The sequence below is a fragment of the Empidonax traillii genome, unplaced genomic scaffold (assembly GCF_003031625.1).
Source record: "Empidonax traillii isolate 1590-97213 ecotype Southwest subspecies unplaced genomic scaffold, ASM303162v1 scaffold1522:size149019, whole genome shotgun sequence".
In the NCBI taxonomy this organism is placed as follows: Eukaryota; Metazoa; Chordata; class Aves; order Passeriformes; family Tyrannidae; genus Empidonax; species Empidonax traillii.
In genome coordinates this window covers 86,571-91,535 of record NW_020956715.1, presented here as the reverse complement: position 1 = coordinate 91,535, position 4,965 = coordinate 86,571, and the positions used below count along the sequence as shown (strand labels likewise).

At 51.2% G+C, this 4,965-nt stretch overlaps 1 long non-coding RNA gene across 1 annotated transcript in view; it reads left to right on the top strand.

Annotated features, from left to right (window-relative positions):
- The window catches only part of LOC114070336, a 13,907-nt gene that overhangs the window by 2,463 nt on the left and 6,479 nt on the right, over positions 1-4,965 (top strand). The window lies entirely within an intron of this gene.

Genomic DNA, 4,965 nt, shown 5'->3' with positions numbered 1-4,965 from the left:
CTGGGGGGAGCAGGGACAGCCCCCAGGGAATGGCTGGAGCTGTGTCAGGGCAGGCTCAGGGTGGATCTCAGGGCAAGGTTCTTCCCCCCCAGGCTGGTTGGGCACTGAACAGGCTCCCCAGGGCAGTGGGCACAGCCCCAAGGCTGCCAGAGCTGCAGGAGGCTTTGGACAACGCTCTGAGGGACAGGGAGGGATTGTTGGGGTGTGTGTGCAGGGCCAGGGGTGGGACTGGATGATCCTTGGGGTCCCTTCCAGCTCAGGAGATTCTGTGACTGTGATTTCTCTGCTGGTTTCCTGCACAGACCTGCAGCCCCTCCTTCCCCCCTGCCTTTCCTGGCTGAGCTGCATCTCCCCTGGCCCAACCTCCCCCTGTGACTGGGTGTGAGAACGAGATTCCTTTCGAGGCTTCTGTGGCAGTCACTGTGTCTGTGGATTTTATGATAAAGGTCCACGATCAGGAGGGCCTTGAATTACAGGTAAACAATGAAACACTGCAGTTTCTTATATACAACCTGTGAGGTGCAATCCTCCCCTCCTCTGCTCAGCCCAGCTCCAGAACAGGCCTGAGGATTTTGCTTGTTTGGAGGTAATTCCCATGATGTCCTGCTTGGACTGATTTCAGGTGGTGGGAATGAGGAGGCTGAGTTGTTGGACATTCATGAACTTCCCAGGAAAGATTTCCCTGCTATCTGGAGTGTCTGTTGAGCAAACCCTGGGCTCAGCCTATTTTTTATCTTTCTTAAGTCACAAAGGAACTCTGACTTGGTCAGCCCTTGGTCCCAGAGAACAAACATCCCTGTTTGGGGTGTGAGAAGCATCATATTTGCTGGAGGTAGGACCATAAAAAATACTTTCCAGCCTTTCTACAGGCTTGAAAAAAGACATCCAAACAGGGAGAGAGAAAATTGGAACTAATCATTGTGGGTGAGTTGTTGCTTTTTGGGGGCCCTAAGACCAATTAATAGAGAAAAATTTGACATAGGGATGAATGATGGAAAATATTCCAAGGCAGGTTCCCCAAATTCAATGTGAGGAACCTTTGGACTCACTGGTGGGTTCCACAGGAGGAAATACTGAAAGTCAACGTGTCTGGAAAACCAGCTTACAAATGCCACAGGCCAGACATCCAGGAAAGTCCTGATCACAGAACCTGAGCAGAACTCCTTGCCAGGGATGTTCTACAAAGCCCCTCAGCCCCACCAAGCGCTGAGGGACAACCTGAGCCTGGCAGGAACTCCGTGGTGGTGCCTGGACTGATCCCAGCATCTGTGCAAAGCCCTTGGGGTGCAGCTTTAATTAGAAGGCCTAATTAGGTACCACCCGAGGGAAGAGGAGAAAGGAGATGCTGAAGAGCATCTTAATTAGGGTGAAAAGGGATGAGAGAGGATTGTGCTTATTCTCGAGGCTGTTGAATCCACTGACAAAGATCAGCTGGAGAAGGTTGGAGGAGGTGTGTTTTATAAATTCTCACACGCAACAGGAAAGAACAGAATAATAAAACTTCATTTCAGGGGAGAATGCAGGAAATCAGGCAACCTCCACAGCCAGTTCTAAGTACAGGTGACAGCTTTTTGATCAAACAGTCCCTTTTATGCTCGACAATGCCCATGAAAGGGGACCTCTTGCTCCCTGCATGTGACTCTGGAATTTTTTCAGGAGTTCCTGAAAAAAAGCCCTTCCTAGATGGCCCACAGGCAGCAAAGCTCCCTTCTGCACCCTGGGACAGTTCTGTCCTCATCAGGCAATCAGCATTCCGTTGGGTTCTGCTTGGGAGGAGATGTGTTGACATAAAATACAAGGATGGTTGGAGTGATGGATGGGTGATGGCTTTTCAAGGCCAGCCTTTAGAAGCCTCCATGGAGAGAAGCAGCTGTCCAGGGCAGGTATCTGCTCTGAGAGGAGATTTTCTGCCTGGAATTTTATAATTTTGAATGGTTTTTGGTCTGGATCCCTCTGGGGAAGAGCTGGGCCTTACGAAATCACAGGCTGAGAAAGTTGGAGTGTTCAGCCTGGAGAAGAGAAGGTTGTGTGGAAACCTCAGAGCACCTTCCAGTATCTGAAGGGGCTCCAGGGAAGCCACAGAGGGACTGTTCATCAGAACTGCAGTGACAGGACAAGGGGGAATGGCTTCAAACTGAAAGAGAGAGAGAGGTTTAGATTAGATGTCAGGGATAAACCCTTCCCTGTGAGCTCCAGGATTCCATCTCTCCCAGAGATCTGTCACTGCCACATGGGAATTAAGGCAGCACTAAAGGCACCAGGGGCAGAGATTCTGCAGGAGGTCTTTTTCATGGGAAAAACCTCCTTGAGCTTGTGCTGGAAAGCCAAACTCAGAATACCACAGTCCAGTGGAGTGGGAGCTTCTCAGTGCCCTCCAACCACCGAGAGGTTCTCCAGTCCCTTGGGCCAAGGCTGGGCAGCTCCCTGTGGTTTGGCTTCCACAGACTCTGGCAGGATCTGACATGTGTCCATGGGCAGTTTTAGCCAAGGAAATGGAGGGCTTGATGTAACTTCCGTGTTTGAAGTTGCCAGATGGTGTCTCTGGGTCCAGTTCCCCGTCTCTGACTGGTCTGGTTGCCTGGAGTTGGATGCAAAGAGAAAAAAGTAGATTCCCCACTGAGTGTCAGCTCCAAAATCCACACCTTCTGCTAAAGGTTGTGAGGTGTCTGTGGTCAGTGCATCCCACATCTTCAGGATCTGCTGGCTAGGGGACAAGGAAAGCCACAGGCTCTTTGGATGTCATTCCCAGGGCTGGGCATCACAGTAACCAACCACAGCCTGTCTTATCTGATCCAGGCAACAGTGAAGTGTAAAACACTGAAATCTCTTCCATGAGAATGAGGTCGTTTCCCCCTTAATCACTTCCTTTGCAAGGAATTGGTGGGAAAGCCAAGGCAGGTGGAGCTGGCATAGAACTGCTGGTGAAGGACATCTCCATCTGCCACACCTCCCTCTGGCCCTGCCTGGGAGCCTGTTGGAAGTCCTTTCCTCAGCCTCACCCCTGCTCGTGGATGAGCAGCTGGGTGTCTCTCACCTGCCTGACTTCTGCAAGACCTTTTGGGGAGCCCTTCCAGCCACTCCCTTGTCCAGAGGAAACAGTTTGTTCCTCCCCAAAGCACTTCTCCATCAGGTTCCCCTGCAAAGGTGAAGCTGTTCACTGACACCCCTGGGGAAAAGCTGCTCCAAGTGGAGAGGTTGAACCTCATCCTGCCTTTCCCCTCCAGCACTGACTAAACTCCCATGGGAAAACTAAGCTGGTAGAAATCCAGCTCAGGAAAAAGGAGGAAAGATGTTTCTGATCAGGCAGTGACTTCAGATGGGTCCAGAGCTAAAAGATGAAGCCCCATGAGCCGCTGAACTCTCCAGGAGCACTAGGCTCATGGCTGCTTTTCCAGGCTCACAGTGTGGATTTGTTTGCAAGTGGTGCAGGTCACAGAGTCATGGAATCATAGAATCCTAGAATGCCAGAACAGTTTGGGTTGGAAGGGATCTTAAAGCTCACCTTGTTCCACCCCTGCCCTGGGCAGGGACACCTTCCACCAGCACAGGTTGCTCCAAGCCCTGTCCAACCTGGCCTTGGACACTTCCAGGGCTGGGGCAGCCACAGCTTCTCTGGGTAAGCTGTTCCCTCACAGGGAACAATTTATCCCTCATATCTGCTCTCTCAGGAAGGTGTTACCCTCCCTTTCACACCCTGCTCTGATCCCAGAGGGTTTGTGCAGCTGAGACGAGGAGCAGAGAGGGGAAAGCTGCTTGTTTTCTGATTTAAACAAGCTCCCTGTCCCCCCAGCTGTGGTGGTGACAGGAGGGAAGGTGCCACTGGCCGAGCTAAATTCCCATTCCTGTGGCGCATGAGGAGCAGGCTGGAGACACAGCTCAGTGCACAGCTGGTGTAGCCTGGAGCACGGGGTAGGAACACCTTCCTCGCTGAGCAGCTTTCCCTGTGAGTTAGTGGGAAAACACCTGAAGGGCTGCATTCCAGAGGAGAGGATGACAAGGCTGATTGGAAAGACTTTGGTGAACTCTGGGATCTCTTCTTGCCTGTGACGGGGCTGTGCTGGCATCAACCACAATGAGGAGGATTCCTTCCCACTATCCCATCTCTCCCTGCCCTCTGGCACTGGGAAGCCATTCCCTGTGTCCTGTCTCTCCAGCCCTTGTTCCAAATCCCTCTCCAGCTCTCCTGGAGCCCCTTTAGGCCCCTGCAAGGGGCTCTCAGGGTGTGTGTTGCTCAGACAAGGAGCACAGAGGGGAACAACCACAACCAGGGGTCCTGAGAGCCCACAGAGGCTGGAAAATCATCTCCCCTCTCCCTCCAAACACAGGCACCTCCCTTCAGCACATCTCTCCCTTTCATTAGGACCCCATTAGCCCATTATTTGCAATCTGTGTTAACGAGTCCAATAAGTCACCCCGATGGCTTTTTTTAGTTTCATACACGTCATGAAAACATCCAAGACTTCATTTCAGCAGCGAGGCCATAACAGTTTAGACAAGATTTAGGATGGTGAATAGCCCTCTCCCTGGGGATTTGATGGCAAATCCAGGGTATGGCTCTGGGACTTTATTATTAAAAGAGAATAATCTCCCTCCAGCTCTGTTGGAGGGGGAGGAGGAGGAGGGAGCACACATGGAGCAATTAAGAAAAATGTCTTTGACCTTCAGCAACTTAATCAGCTGCCAGTGTTCTTTCTAATAGTGTGCTAATGGTTAAGTTCTTCTGGATGCCATAAAAAGTGCTATAACTGGAGGCTACAATAAAGTGCTGATCAACCCATCAAGTGAGTCAATCCAAAAGTAATATCTGTCTTTGTAATGACTATAATAAAAGCCAAGCCAAAGCCAGGGGATGACGTGAATGAAAATGCTGCTTAATTATGCCGGGCTGCAGCGCTGGCTGGGTTTGCCACTTCTGCAAACTTGCTCTGGGGTGACATTCCCAGGAAAGCCAAACTTTGTGTGGCC